General features: G+C 46.6%; 1 protein-coding gene across 2 annotated transcripts in view; it reads left to right on the forward strand.

Annotated features, from left to right (window-relative positions):
* NRBP1 (nuclear receptor binding protein 1) overlaps positions 1 to 16,419 on the forward strand; it is a 46,233-nt gene that overhangs the window by 23,275 nt on the left and 6,539 nt on the right. The window lies entirely within an intron of this gene.

Here is a 16,419-nt window from a genome sequence, read left to right on the forward strand (position 1 = left end):
CTGAGGGCAGCAAGGCTGAGGGCTGGCCAGCCCCTCCTCCAGCATCAGGCACCGAAATGATGCCGATTTTTGCCCCAAAAGGCGAGAAATTACTGCTTAAGAGACTCAGTCAAATAAGCAGGAGGTATTTTATTACGACGTCGGAGAAATCCTAAAATGGGATTTCTGAATCTTTACAGCAAAAGCATACCTTTTTATACAATTTTAGGTTTGGGATTACATCATATTCATGCATATACATATGGGGAGTGGTGTAGGCGGAGCGTGGGCGGGGACTTCTCTTTTGAGGATCTTCTCAGGGGTCGTTCCGGTCGGCCTTCATCAGCTTCGAGGAGTCTTCCTCTTTAAACTTTTGAACCTCTCCCCAAATTTGGTCAATTCCCGGTGTAGTTGGCTTAGTCTCCAGGCCTTGGCAAGGGTCTCAGGGTCAATTTGACATGTTGGCCCTAAACGTGCTTTACCCAGCAGTTCTTCTTGGTTCTGAAATGCACTGAACTTATCACTGCCTGTCCTTATCTCTTCCCTGCCATTGTGTTCCATACCTTACCCAATTTATTGCTCTATGTGATTTCCTAACATTGTCATTTCTCATAACTGCTTTATATTCTATGCTTTAACCCATCATCTCTTGAAAGTAACTGTTTTAGGGGCTTCATTTCCCTCCTTTTCTTATAACTTACGAATTCTTTCGTCAAGTTCTAATCCTTCGGGGCGTTGATACGCCCGCACCATCGCCCAAATCATTTGGATCTTACTCATCAAGGATTTCAGCCTCCACCACAAGCATAGGTTCATAAAAGTCAGTATAAGCATTGCTATAGTTAAGATTAGTATCGGGTGTATCAGGTAATGAAAGACCTGTGTTGCTGTTGGGGAAAATCCTGTGAAAACGTCCCACCAGTGGTGTTGGCCTACTTGTTCTACTTCAGTCAGGATGTTTTTTATTCTTTCTGAGTTGTGCTCCACCTGTAGGACCATGCGCTTGACTGTTTGGTTCACTTTTTGCACCAGTCTTCTTACTTCTGGATGCACGAGCATCGCCTTAAGAACCTCAACATCCATACCTATCTGTAATTTTGGCAACTCATGATACAGGTCGTAGTCTGCATTAATTAGCTGCTGGGTGGTTACAGGAGCGGTATAGTTAAAATCACAACCTATAATCTTGGTAAAATTACATACACAAAAGTTAGTATTGTTAGTTTCCTCTTGGCAACTATCTACAGTTACGTTACTGCAAGCTGTTCTGACGCAGGCACATCCATTCCCTACATAATAAACCTGCGACCGTACTCTATTGTGTGGAAGCATTTCAAAAGTGCATACACTATTTTCAGCATCTAAGCATAAATCTTCTGTATCTACTATAGCATTTTCACATATGTATCCTAGTTGCCCCCTAGGAATACATGCTTCTGTACTAACAGACTGCCACTTATTTTTGGCGTCATCATAACTCGCCCAAACATTATGATCTACTGGCCTAACAAGGACATTCTGATGTATGGTCCCTAAGGTAAGGATAGGGAAAATCGCCCTTTCCTCTGCAGCACTGATGGTAAGAACATAGGCTTCAATGTGCTCATGCTGTGGTACATAAGTAAAGTTTACTAATTGCCACCAGGCTTGATGGTCCCTTTCAAATTGTGTAGTACGACTATCCTTCAGTATCGTCTCTCTTATTTCCTGGGACAGCGTTCCTGACGTTCCTTCTCTTATTATCCCTGCTGCCACTGACTGTACCCACTGTTGTGTTTGTGTGCATTGGATAGCAAGCGCAATTTCCTTGCTAATGTCTCCTGTATAGCCGGCAATTCTAGCAAAATCTTCAGCAGTGTGATTTGCTACCAGGGTTAGTAACCTAACTACCAGTGATTGTGTTTCTGCCAATGTAAGCATAGATGAACTCAGGGGCACTTTAAGTTTTCCTAAGTTGGTGGTGACAGTACTCAATTTGTTAACCAATACCTCTTGATCTATGGTATTCAGTATTCCAAATCCAGTGCCGACCCATCCACTTATATCCCTTTGCGCCCGCCTGTGATAAGACCTAGTAGCTAGCCATGCCTCCCATCCTTTAAGGCTCTGTTGTATGAACGGTTGACAGTCCTTTTGCAGATGGGTAATGTTAGTCTGAATATTCATCTGCACCTTTTTCAGAGAGTACGTGGGGTCTAGCAGTAGTTTCAGTTCATCTGACCTCCTTACTACCTGGGGCCCGATAAAGGTTAAGTTATGCACCTTTCTACATTCAATTGGTGGAGTAATTTCTTGGGGCAAGTCTAAATTTGGATATAAGGAGATCACGTCTTCCGGTGATGCCACTTCGTATCTTGTAACACGTCTGGAGAAACTAGTACCCTGTTCCAGCGTTTTCGACTCCCTTTCACATGCGAACGTCATCGACTGATCTAATCTAAATGCCATCTCACACTGTGCTTTCCCTTCCTCGGGACCGCTAGATGCTACAATCTTTCCCACAGGAAAGAGGAGAGGGTGAGGGTCAAAGGTTATATTTTGAGGATGTAGTTCCCCAAGTGAATCTTCTCTATAAATTATCGAGTTTCGGGGTTGTGATCCAGGTGGGTCTTCCCTGAAGTCACTCCACAGACATGAAATTGGGCCCTTTTGCTGGATCCAAACGGTGGGCTTGCCCATTTTCACTAGACTAAAGGTAATCAGATTATGTATAAGAGTTGGCATCAAGGGTTGGATTGTTAATACCAGCCGCCTTGTTTTTCCTTCTACTGGGTCAAGTTCCCGGCACCCAATTTGGATTTGATCCCCCATTGATCTTCCTACCATTTGTATTTCCTTAGTGTGGGTGGTGCTGAATTCTGACGTCTATATTGCCTAAAATAAATTTGGTTAACTCGTATAATAACCTTTTCTAATTCTGAGTCCAAATTTCTCTGTTTCTTAAATGGTCCTATTTGTTCAATTGTAAAAGAATGTTTTGGAACAGATGCATGACATCGGGCTGTCAATACTTTAGAGCGACTAAGCTTTAAACACTTTTGAAACCAGCGTTGCGCTTTCCAAAAACACCACCCTAATACCACTTGTTCAGGGGCTTCATACAATTCTCTGGCATCCAAAATAGACTTATTAGCAAACTTTTCCAAAGCTAAATAAGGATCATCATCTCTTATTTCTTTGGAAATACATTCATAACATTGAAGATCCCCTAAATTGCTTTGCACATTCCAAAATTTCCTATCACACCCGCCACAAAGAAAACCAATCTGTCCAACACAATTCTTTTTACCACAGCAGTAACACGGTTGGTCGTAGACAGGTTCCTGTGGGTCCGGCCCCTGATGACTGTATGTTTCAATCCACGTTGTCCACGATAGCGGTGCGCTGTCTAGTGCAGCTCTAGCTTCAGCATTAAACTCTGCTATGGGAAACAAAAGTTTCGGTAAAGTTAATGTCAGTTTGTGCTGGATTCTCTCGTGATCCCGAGGGGTCAGCTGATTCAGAAAGCTCCACATCCAAGGCAGGTCTTATCCATTTAACTGGGATCCAAACAGAACTTGGCTGGCATTCATATGGAACCCCAAGGGTCTGATGATCAGGTTAGTAGGGGTCTGGAGTGGAATCCGGGTCACGGTGTCTACTCCTCTTGTTTACTCCCCGGTGCTTTCTTGACCCGCGAGTAATGGATCCACGTAGGTCGCTCCTTAATTCGAACCGCGGTGAAGGTGGTCAGCAGCACTTGGAAAGGTCCCTCCCACTTTTCTTGTAGGGGTTTTCCTGAAAGATTCTTAACATACACCCAATCACCGGGATTAAAAGGATGCAACTTACAGTTAGGTTGTTTAGGTTGGTGGTCAATCACCACCGCAGCATTCTTGTCAAATTGCTTCCCTACCATAATCACATAGTCATAAATATACTGATTACCTATTTGATCTACAGCGTCCCCATTTACAGTTTGCATAGCATAAGGTCTGCCGTACAGAATTTCAAATGGGCTTAGCCTTTCTTTCGATCTTGGCTTGACCCTCAGTCTAAGCAGAGCAATAGGCAAAGCTTGATACCAATGCAAATTAGTCTCCTGGCATATTTTGGCAATCTGCTGCTTAATAAGATGGTTCATCTTTTCCACCTGGCCGCTGGCCTGTGGGCGATAGGGCGTGTGTAATTGCCATTTGATTTGTAGTGCTTTGCTTATTGTCCTTACCACTTTTGCACAGAAATGTGTACCCCTATCCGAAGAAATGCTCTTCGGTACCCCAAACCGTGGAATGATTTCATTCAACAGTACTTTGGTCACTTCTCTTTCCTTATTTGTTCTGCAAGGGAATGCTTCAGGCCACCCAGAAAATGTATCAGTTAATACTAGCAAATATCGGAACCCTCCTTTTCTTGGGAGCTCAGAAAAATCAATTTGCCACACTTCACCTGGGAATTTACCTCGATTTATGGCCCCTGGATGTATCTTAGTTCCTGTATTCGGGTTGTTCTTCAGGCACCTCTCACACTGGGATGTGACATGTTTTACAGTGGTGAACAATTTTGGTCCTGCTATCCGAGCCTGCAAATACTGGTATAGCGGGTCCAAACTCCAATGGGCTTTCTCGTGTTCTGCTTTCACAAACTGCCACATCGTATTCCCTGGTATTATTAACTGTCCCGTTTCCAATTGACCCCAACCATTCTCTAACATTTTACCTTTATTTCTCTGAATCCACCTGTGATCTGACTCCTGATATTCTGGCCGAAAATTTGTGTCTAACTCACCTGGTACTAGAGCTGCTACTTTTATTTCTTCAGTTCTTGCAGCAGCTGATTTAGCCTCTGCGTCTGCTTTTCTATTCCCTATCTCCGGGATAGTGTCCCCCTTTAAATGTCCCTTACAATGCATTATGGCCACCTGTGCTGGGAGCTGGACTGCTTCCAGCAGTCGCAGGACCTCTTTTGCGTGTTTGACTGTTTTTCCTTGAGCAGTTAACAGTCCCCTTTCTTTCCAGATGGCCCCATGAGCATGTACGACGGAAAAGGCATACTTAGAGTCTGTCCATATGTTGATCCGCGTGTTCTCCGCCAATTCCAGGGCTCGAATCAGAGCTATCAGTTCTGCCTTCTGGGCTGAAGTCCCTGCGGGTAAAGGGTTCGACTCAATTACCTCTTCTGCGGTGGTAATTGCATAGCCGGCCATTCTCACTCCCTGCCTCACGAAGCTGCTTCCATCCGTGAACCAGTCGTCCGCATCTTCGAATGGTTCTTCTTTGAGGTCCGGGCGGCTGGAGTAGACGGCCTCAATTGTTTCCAGGCAGTCGTGCTCGATCGGCTCTGCTGGGGCTCTCCCTTCTAGGAATAAAGCTGGGTTCACAATGTTAGTGACCTGAATAGTCACGTCATCTGACTCAGCCAAAATGGCCTGGTATTTTAAAAATCTGGAAGGTGACAGCCAGTGGTTACCTTTCTGCTCCAACACAGCTGAGACGGTGTGAGACACCAGCACCGTTACCTTTTGGCCGAGCGTGAGTTTCCTGGCCTCTTCGATATTAATGATTACTGCGGCCACCGCTCTCAGGCAGCCAGGCCATCCCTTGCTTACTTCATCCAACTGTTTGGAGAAGTAGGCCACAGCTCTCTTACGTGGTCCTAACTGCTGTGCCAGGACTCCTAGGGCCATCCCCTGTCGCTCGTGGGAGAACAGCCAGAATGGTTTTGATACATCTGGGAGACCTAAAGCTGGTGCTCTCATTAGCTCCTGTTTCAGCTTTTTGAAGGCCCCCTCTGCTTCGGGAGTCCAAACTAGGACACTCTTGGTCTCTTTCAACAAATCATACAGCGGTTTAGCGAGCATCCCGTACTGGTAGATCCATAGCCGACACCAACCTGTCATCCCCAGGAAGGCACGCAGTTCTCTCACCGTCTCTGGTTTAGGCATCTGGCAGATGGCCTCTTTTCTGGCTGCTCCCAGGGATCGCTGTCCTCTGGAGACTTCGTATCCCAGGTACACCACTTCTTTTTGCACCAGCTGCGCTTTCTGTTGGGAGACTCGATATCCACTTAAACCCAGAAAGTTTAACAGGGAAATAGTCCATGCAATGCACTCTTCCTCTGTCACTGTTGCTATTAGGAGGTCGTCTACGTACTGTAGGAGAGTGCCATCTCCCAGCGGCCTTTCCCACTGCTCTAACTCTTTGGCTAACTGATTCCCGAAAATCGTGGGGGAGTTACACCATCCTTGGGGCAATACTGTCCACGTAAGTTGGGTCTTTCTTCCTCTATCCACAAATTCCCACTCAAAGGCAAAAATCTTTTGACTCTCAGGAGCTAAAGGAAGGCAGAAGAATGCGTCTTTCAAATCCAATACGGTGAACCATGTCAAACTATCTTTCAGTTTAGTTAAAAGCGTGTATGGGTTAGCAACTACCGGATGTAATGTCTTGGTTATCTCATTTACTGCTCTCAAGTCTTGGACTAATCTATAAGTTCCGTTAGGTTTCTTTACTGGCAGAATTGGGGTGTTAAAATCTGATTCACATTCTATCAATAATCCTAATTCTAAGAACCTTTTAATTATGGGCTCGATTCCCTTTCTATCCTCTAACCTCAGTGGGTATTGTTTCCTAACCACCGGCCTTGCTCCAGGTATAAGTTCAATAATGATAGGTGTTGCTTGTTTTGATTTCCCAGGTGTATCAGTAGCCCATACTAGTGGGTATACTTCACTTAGGATTCGCCTGATGTTGTGATTCTCAGGCTTGGGTTCCACACAGCTGATTGTCAGGCTTAGAGCTGTGATCAGCTGTTCCTCATTTACTTGGAATTCCAATTTGTCTTTGTTGAACTTTATTATGGCTCTCAAATTCTCCAATAGGTCTCTCCCCAATAAGGGCTTTGGCGAATTTGGTAAATACAGGAACTGATGAATTCCCATTTGTTTCCCAATTTTGTATTTGATGGGTTTCAAAAAGTAAGCTTTTTCTGGTTGGCCTGTTGCTCCCACAACTTGCACAAATTCATCACTTTTAGGTACCAATTCCTGATTTAGAACCGAAAAGGTTGCTCCCGTATCAATCAAAAAGTCCAATTCCTTTTCACCTTCCCCTAGCTCCATTTTAACCAGTGGGTCTGCTAGGGAACGGCCCACCGGTCCCCCTCAGTCGTTATCCTGTTGTGTGGCCATAGTAGTGCCCAATAGTCTCTCCCTTAACTGGGGGCATTCCTGCTTCCAGTGTCCCATTTTCAGGCAGTACGCACACTGGTTTGGCCCCACTCTAGTTGGATGGGGTTGGAGTCTCCCCCCCCCTCTTGCCGGATTGCCTCTACCTCTTCCCCTGGTTCCAGGTCCCGAGTAACCTGTATTCTGAGCTGCCACGGCTACAGCCACCACTCGAGCTATCCTCCTGTCCTCCTTTTTCTTCTCCTCAATTTCCCTATTATTATACACCTTCCATGCCTCATTTAGCAGTGTCTCCAGGTTTTTATTTGCTGGATGCTCAAGCTTTTGCAATTTCTTCCTGATGTCTGGATTACTTTGTCCCATCATTAATCCTAACAGGTGTTGTTTCCCTTCTTCCGTCGCTGGGTCCAGGGGTGTGTATTGTCTCATGGCTGCCCTAAGTCTATCCAAGAACTCTGATGGGGTCTCATCCTTTCCCTGCCTGATGTCATATAGCATTGACCAATTGATAGCCTTGGGGATCGCGTTACGCAAGCCCATTGCTATCAGTTTTCTATACTGCACTAACCGCTGATAGTGGTCTGCATTGCCCGGGTCCCATTCTGGTTTGCTGCTGGGAAAATTATCTTCTAGTCTCCCCGATAATAGTTGAGCATGTCGCTTTCCTGCTTCCAATACGAGTTCCCTTTCTGTATCTGTCAGCTCTGACAACATCACCTCTATATCCTCCCAATCAATATCCAAATTCTTTACCATTAATTCAAACCTCTTTGCTACTCCCTCCGGATTCCTTCTAAAATTCTTTGCCTCATCCCTCCAATTATTTAAGTCATTGGTCGAGAACGGCACCTTTACTCTTGTCCTTTCCCCTACCATTGGCACAACTTGTCGGAGGGGAGCTATCGTGTGGTTCCCCCCCTCTCTTTGCTTTGCTTCCTCCCGTGCCACAGATCTGGTATAATACGAGTGGCTGATCCCTTCCCCGGGATCTTCTTCCTGTACCTCGGTGCCTTCTCGATTCTTTCTCTTCTCTTTTCTTTTTCCCCCTTCCTGCTCTTCAGTCTCCTCTCCTATCTCTATTACACAATCCACCCGATTCTCGTTCTGCGTCTGTTGCCTCCTTTGTATCTGCCGGCTCTTATCCTGTCCCGGGCTGCTGTCCCTCTCATCTTCTACTCCGCTTACACTTCTCTTATCCTCTATCTGAATTACTATGTTCAGTCTCTGTGAGTTGCTCCCTGCCTCGCTCTCGCATGTCTCATTACTGTTCTCTTCACCGTATCTCAATTTGGGGACATCACCTCCCGATGAGTTGCTTTCGTCCCCAGTCTTTGGTGTGCTGGTTTCCATTTTACGAGCACCTCCATTCCTGGGTGTGCTACCGTCCCCATACAAGCTTAGTTCGGGGGGGCTACGCGTCTCCCCTCGGCTCTCTGCTCCCGGCGGACTGCCTTCCTCTCTCTCAATCTCTAATCTAGGTGGGCTTCCAGCATCTCTGTAGCTTCCCGACCCCTGCGGACTATCCAATCCCTGTGGGCTGCCTTCTCCCCTGTTATCTTCCGACCTTAACGGGCTAGCCTTCCCCCAACTCTTGTCTAACTTATCAGGGCTGCACTCAAACTTAGATTTCCACCATCGTTCCAGTTCTTTTAATGGGGTCGGATCCTCTCGTTCCTCTCCTGGTTTGGGGAGGGGCCCTGGATGGTATTCCCACAGGCTTATTTCACTCTCTTTTCCACTGTCCCTCCTTGTTAGCTTAAGACATCGCTGCCCAATGCTACATGCATCGCAGCAACGTTCTTTAGGTTTTGAGCCTTTCTTATCCTTTTCCAGGGCTAGTACCAGAGGGTCTTGGGGGGCTGGATTAATTCCACACTCCTTTTGCCACTCAGGTTTATTCCTCAGGGTGAAGAACATGTCTGCATACATCACCTCATCCCATTTATTGAGCCGGCGGAGGAAGAGCATTAGTTGTAAAATGGTATTGTAATTAATTGTCCCCTCTGGTGGCCATTTCTCACCATCATCCAATTTATACAACGGCCACCACTGCGTGCAGTATTTAAGGAGTGTCTTTTTACTTATATTTCCTCCTGGAATCCCCCCCAAGTCCTTCCAATGCTTCAGAATACATCCTAAGGGGGTTTTCATATTTATATCTTTGCTCGGTTGACTCCCCATTGCTATTTTCTGGGTCGGTGTTTCTTATCCCACCAAGTAAATCTCCTTCCCACAAGCACTATATACCAGTTTATCTTAGCACCTCATTCATACAATATCCAAGCGCTTCGTCCTTTTCTGACCTGGCCTCTCGCGAGGGACAGGAACTGCAGAGCCGGACTCCCACTCGCTTCGCAGCCGGGCTGCGTCTCAGACACACTCTCTCATACACGGTGCCAATTCATTCAAACTGTCCTACCTTTCCGTTCTATCAGAATACACTGCTTTACCGTAAGATGTTGCCGGCAGACCGTAAGATACCGATATTGGTCGGCTCCAGGCCGTCACACACTCGCAAAACTGTAAATCAATAGTACGGTTTTGCCGATAATATCACAACAAATTTCAGACAACATAAAAACCACTAAACTCGTCCCTTTGCAAAAATCTTACAGTCAATACATCAAAGCATACAACAGGGTTAAACAAAGGTATAAAACGTATACACTCCTTCCAAGTTCCTCCAAGGGAGTGGAGAAAATTGGACCGAGTCCCGGAATTTAGTTCAGTTCAGATAAAAACAAAAACTGACCACTCTTTTTAACCCTTAAATCACAGTTTCAAACAAACCAACAAGATCAATACAAGAAGAACAAGTGCATCAGAGTCTTGCCTCTTTTTTCTTACTCTCCTTATTATTTTTCTTTTTTTTTTTTTTTTTCCTCTTTTTTTTTTTTTTTTTTTTTTTTTCCTTTTTTTTTTTTTCTTTTTTTCTTCCAATTACCAAAAGGTACCCACCAAAGGCATCAATTACTGGTTAGCAAAGACACCAATTACCAAAAGGTACCCACCAAAGGCATCAATTACTGGTTAGCAAAGACACCAATTACCAAAAGGTACCCACCAAAGGCATCAATTACTGGTTAGCAAAGACACCAATTACCAAAAGGTACCCACCAAAGGCATCAATTACTGGTTAGCAAAGACACCAATTACCAAAAGGTACCCACCAAAGGCATCAATTACTGGTTAGCAAAGACACCAATTACCAAAAGGTACCCACCAAAGGTATCAATTACTGGTTAGCAAAGACACCAATTACCAAAAGGTACCCACCAAAGGCATCAATTACTGGTTAGCAAAGACACCAATTACCAAAAGGTACCCACCAAAGGCATCAATTACTGGTTAGCAAAGACACCAATTACCAAAAGGTACCCACCAAAGGCATCAATTACTGGTTAGCAAAGACACCAATTACCAAAAGGTACCCAAAAATACCAATTAGGGATTCTTTACCAGAGCGTCCTCTGGTTTACCCTCCGGTGGTCACGTCTGACCCCGTGTTCCCATAAAGCGCTTTATCCTAAAACCAATGAACAATGATAAAAATACCTCTTTAATTTGGAGCAGGAGAAGCAGGAGATGCAGGGAACTCTTCGTCCACCAAAGAGCGCTTGGTCCGAGGGGGAGTCTCTTCTGACAAAAAGTCGTCAGGGGCGCCCAGAGGGTCCCAGCCCCGGACCCAGCGAGGGGACTCCTCAGATCCTGGATCCCCTGCTTCGTCCCATCTGGGTCGCCAGAAATGATGCCGATTTTTGCCCCAAAAGGCGAGAAATTACTGCTTAAGAGACTCAGTCAAATAAGCAGGAGGTATTTTATTACGACGTCGGAGAAATCCTAAAATGGGATTTCTGAATCTTTACAGCAAAAGCATACCTTTTTATACAATTTTAGGTTTGGGATTACATCATATTCATGCATATACATATGGGGAGTGGTGTAGGCGGAGCGTGGGCGGGGACTTCTCTTTTGAGGATCTTCTCAGGGGTCGTTCCGGTCGGCCTTCATCAGCTTCGAGGAGTCTTCCTCTTTAAACTTTTGAACCTCTCCCCAAATTTGGTCAATTCCCGGTGTAGTTGGCTTAGTCTCCAGGCCTTGGCAAGGGTCTCAGGGTCAATTTGACATGTTGGCCCTAAACGTGCTTTACCCAGCAGTTCTTCTTGGTTCTGAAATGCACTGAACTTATCACTGCCTGTCCTTATCTCTTCCCTGCCATTGTGTTCCATACCTTACCCAATTTATTGCTCTATGTGATTTCCTAACATTGTCATTTCTCATAACTGCTTTATATTCTATGCTTTAACCCATCATCTCTTGAAAGTAACTGTTTTAGGGGCTTCACCTGTGAGCAGAACCAAGGCCCTGGTTCTGGAAGGACAGGAGAAGCCTGAACGAGCAGTCTGCAGGCACGAGGAGATGCTGTGGTGCCTCACCTGTGCTGGAACAGCATCGGATGGCTTTGGAACTCTGAGCTTTCCTGGGTTGTGAACTTGTTCTAACACTCTGTTATACCAGGAGGTACTGTTGATATGAGAGCTGGGGATCTTGAGCAGTGATTTGGGTTTGAAAACACTAAATCTTGAGCAGTGATTTGGGTTTGAAAACACTAAATCTAGGGTGTAAGGCTCTGTTTTGCTTGAGCATTGAGCTGATGGGGCTGTGAGTAACATGCTTTCATAACTAATCTCATTTTAGTCATCACTTCACTCCCTTGGGTTTTGTTGCCTGATCTTCAAATGCCGTGCTGGTTTCCACATTCTTAACAGACACCTGAGGTGATGTAGAAATAAGAGGTTAGTAGGATATCTTGGATCTGGCTTTTTTGTTTTTTCAACTATGGCAGGTGTGGTTTTAAAAGGAAAATAATGGATAATTTAAGTCATCAGATATAGAAAAATCTGCCATAAAAATGGCATGCTAGCATTGATTTAGGAAAATGTAACATGAATAGATGTAGTTTAGCTTTTCTAACCGTACAGCTTTATGTGTGAGTCAAGCACATTGTCTACCAAGCCAAACATTTATGGCTCCTTAGAAACTTGGCAAAACTAAGGCAGAAATTCATAATAAGATTTTTCTGTGACTACAGGTGCTGCTGGGATAGAGATTGGGCAAGAAAATCGTTTTGAGTGGAACTCTTATATAGAAGAAAGTTCAAGGTTGAATCCAGGCTGCTTTTTTGGGGGGGGCTGGATTTTCTTTTAAAGGTTTGACTGCCAAGGGTCTGTGTTGTCTGTGAAACTCTTGGTGTAAAAGCCAAAAAATCCAACTGCAGGCACTTCTCATTTGGCTTGCTCCTGAGAAACTGTTTAACAAGCTGGGTTGAATAGCATGAGGTTGATTTTAATGGTGATGGTACAATGATGCAGTTGTAGTGCTGCAGTGCTGTGGCTGCTGCTGTGGTACTCGAGGGGCAGGAACAGTTCCAGAGAGCTGCCCTGGGTTTTTCTGTGAGCACAGAGTTAAAGTAGGAGGAGCAGCCATGGGTGAGTGGCAGTGCATGGGTTCTGTCCTGCTGGAAGTTCCATTGGCCAAAAACACAGCATCCCAAAAAACATATTTCCTGTCAAACCACCACACAGCTGCCTCCTGCTCACCACAGCTTCAGTGTGTGTGTGTCTGGGGGAGGGTGGTAGCATTTTTAAGGTCTGGTTTAGTGGGAGGAACCGGTGACCTTGGTGGCCCTGTGGCAAAGATTTTCCTCCTTCCGTGCTGTGATAGTAATAAACTCATTTTTTATTTTTCAGAAGGTTTAAAAGCCAGCTCTTGCTCCTAGTGCCTATTTCCCTAGCTCAGAGTACCCTCTGTGTGCTGCTGTGACTGACCTCATTCCTGAAAACACCAGAAAACTATGGTTGTTGTTTTCAGTTAAGTAAGATATTTTGAAAGGTTTAAATGTCTCTGTTTAGTGCTCCAGGTTATGGAACATCCATTTTCTGAAGTCATTGTTATTTCTGTGTTGACTGAAGGCATTGCTGCTTCAGTTTTGTTCAGCTCTGTTTTTTCTCTGCTTTTATGTGACTTTCCCAGTGGGCATGGGGATGTGAACTGTAGTCATCCAGGTCTTCATTCACCCATTCTCATACTAGACAGCAGTTGCAGGTGTCTCTTCCTTCAGGGCCCTTGGGTTGAAGGCTTTGTGAACCCCAGCAGTTCAGGAAGCTCCTTCGTGCCAGTTCTGGAGAGATCACTCAGACACCAAGCAGCAAGGGCGGCCTGTGGTGCCTGGCTGTGCCTGGGCAGGGCTGTGCTGTCTTCTCTAGAGGTCCCTCCCTGCCTGGGCAGGTTTGTGGGCTAGGCCTGGAGCTGTGTGGGCCAAGCAGTGTTGGCACTCTGGCACCTGCTCCCAAGGGTGAGCTTTGCTGATGGTTAAACCTCCCAAGGTCCTTTGGCACGTTCTGGAGCAATGATAATCAAAGATGTGGAGTTTGAAATCTGGGAAAGTTGTACTTGAAATTCTTGATCTTGTGGGCCCTAACTGCATTTTAGAGTGTACATTTCTATTGGTTCAGCCCCTGCTTCTGTTAAGCAGAGCTGCTCACAGCAGATCATCTTCACAGTGCTGTTTCTGAGGGCTTGTTTTCTAGTGCACATCTGTCTTCTGGGAGCAGATGGCTCCTCCAGAGTAGCTCAGTCTGTAGCATTTCAGTGAATGTCTGTTCTTGGTTTTTCTGGTGGCATGTAATTCTTGCACTGTGATGTGAACATGTAAATCTTTTTCATAGCAATATTGCACTGGTGTAGCCCAAGCAGGGGTTTGCATGATCAGTGAAACCTTCATTCTTCTGGTCTAGAATGTGGAACTTGATTTTGGGCACAGATTGCAGATCTCCCAACACTTTGTTAGGGATGAAGTTGTTTGTATCATGAATTCTTCCAGATAAAGTGCCAGTAAGCTCCTAAGTCACTGTTTAAGAGCCTGCATGCAGCCAGGATTGACAGGTGCTAATCTTACAGCTGTTTTTTATCTGTTCTTGTTTTTCCTGTTCTGCCTCCTTCTACTTTCTACTTCCATGTAATGCATGTGGTCAGACGCATCAACTTAGAACTCTTAAGTAATCTTTTAAATGTAAAAATGCCACTTGCTGCTTCATGAGAAACGTGACACAGTGTGATCCTGTCCCTCTGTGACTCACTGACAGGAGTGTGTGCCCTGGCCCTAGGAGTAGCTGATGATGCCCTGGGCTGCATTAGGCAAAATTTTGCAGAGAAGGGTGGGGATGGTCCTGGCCCTCTGCTCAGTGCAGCCCCCCTGTAGATCCAGGCCCAGCGCTGGGTGCCCAGGACACCAGGGCCAGGGCCAGGCTGGGGACAGCCCCGAGCAGCCTGGGATGCTGCAGGGCTGGGAGGGACAGGGACAGGGCCAGGCTGGGGACAGCCCCGAGCAGCCTGTGATGCTGCAGGGCTGGAGCGGCTCTGCTGGGTGAGGCTGAGGGAGCTGCAGCTGCTGAGCCCGGGACAGGGCGGGCCCGGGGATCCCCGGTGTGGGGATCATCTGCAGGGAGGGCTGTGCAGGTGAGCCCCGGTGTGGGGATCACCTCCAGGAGGGCTCTGTGACACCTGCAGGGAGGGCTGTGCACGTGAGCTCCGTGTTCCCGGGACAGGAGCACAGGCCACAGCATGGGCTGGAGCCCAGGTGGTCCCTCTGGATCCCAGGCATTCTCAGTGTGGTGGTGGCACCAGGTTGCCCAAGGCTGGGATGGAGTCTCCATTCCTGGAGTTACCCATCTAGACATGGTCCTGGGCAGCCAGCTCTGGGTGTCCCTGCTGGAACAGGGCTCTTGGACAAGGTGACCTCTGCAGGTCTCTTCCCACAAGAACCATGCCATGATTTTGATTCTGTGTTAATTTCTTTGGAGAGTAGCCTTCTCCAGTTTTGTGTGACGTTACCTCTCTGTTGCCAGTACCACTGATGCTGCTCCAGCAGTGTTTTCTCTGGAGGGAGCCGTGGGCAGTGTTTTAGCAGAGGTTGGTTTCCAGCTGGGAAGCCATGTCAGTAGATGTGTGCATACGTGTGTAAGCTTTACCTGCACTGGGAACAGTGTGTGGTGAACTTTTCATACACTGAATCTATCTGCTCCCTCAGCTAATGATACTCAACCTCAATAAAATCCTGTTCCTTCTGGTGACTCAGTGTTGCAAACATTTTGCACTGTTTGCAATCCCTGATACAGATCTGAGGGCTGTAGGGAGCTTTTATTCTGTGATCAGCGTAAATATGACACTTCTTCCTGTTTGACTCCTTGTTTAATGGCTGTATGCTTCCTTTTTTGCCAGATAACTTCCTAGTTCCTTATATTCTAGGCCTCGCTCTCCCTAATAGAAAAGCTTTTGTCATGGCTGTGTGCAGAGAAAGGAAACTCCAACGTCGTGGGTTTGTGCAGCCTTGTACCCTTTTGCAGGAGTGGAAGTGCCTGGGGCACGTGAGTGCAGGGGATGAAAATGTGGCCTCACACCTCTCCTGGCCCTGTGGCCACCCCTTCACAGCTGCAGAGCGTGGTCTTGGGGTCAGTTGATAATTTTTAGGTCCCTGGTGGTACAATCCCATTGCTGGGTTGCACAGCAAGCCTGGGACAATCTCAGAGATCAGTTGTGGATCCTTTCACTGACACTCTTTCCCCTGCTTTCTGTTGGCCAGGGCACTGGCCCTTGGCTGAGGAGGGCAGTCCTGTTCTGCTTTGTGTGCTCACAAGAACCCAAACAGCTCAGGGGCTGCTGCAGGAGGTGAGCAGGGCTGTGGGACAGGAGAGCTTTGCTGCCTGCAAGGGGAAGTGCTGAGTGCAGAATAAAGGTAGAGATGGGGTGTGAGATGGACACTGCACAGGAGGGAAGTGTCCTCTGCAGCATGGAGTGTTCCAGAGCAGGGCTGGATGCCCGGGCAGCTCTGCTGAGCCTGCTGTGGGCACAGCTAGGAAGGAGTGCCACCATTGCCTCCTTGGCTGGCCCTGCTAGCAGCCAGGGGGCACACAGGCTGCCCCCTTACTCTGGCCAACTCCTTTTGCACATTCTTGAGGCTTTGACAAGTTTGACCAGCTACAGCATGTTCCTGTAGGAGTGCCCAGATTGAGTTCAGCTTGTCAGAGACAGGTTGCTTGCCCTACCCTCTGCTGTGCTTCACACCTCTTCCCATCACCAGTCCTGCTCACACACCGGATTTGGCTGAACCTTTTTCTACAATTCATCTCTGATGGTGATTGTCCAGGGGGGGACCAGGTGGGACATGGGACTGTGGCACTGGGCACATTTCAGTGTGACAGTAGAGCTTCAAATGG

The sequence above is a fragment of the Molothrus aeneus genome, chromosome 3 (genome assembly GCF_037042795.1).
Source record: "Molothrus aeneus isolate 106 chromosome 3, BPBGC_Maene_1.0, whole genome shotgun sequence".
In the NCBI taxonomy this organism is placed as follows: domain Eukaryota; kingdom Metazoa; phylum Chordata; class Aves; order Passeriformes; family Icteridae; genus Molothrus; species Molothrus aeneus.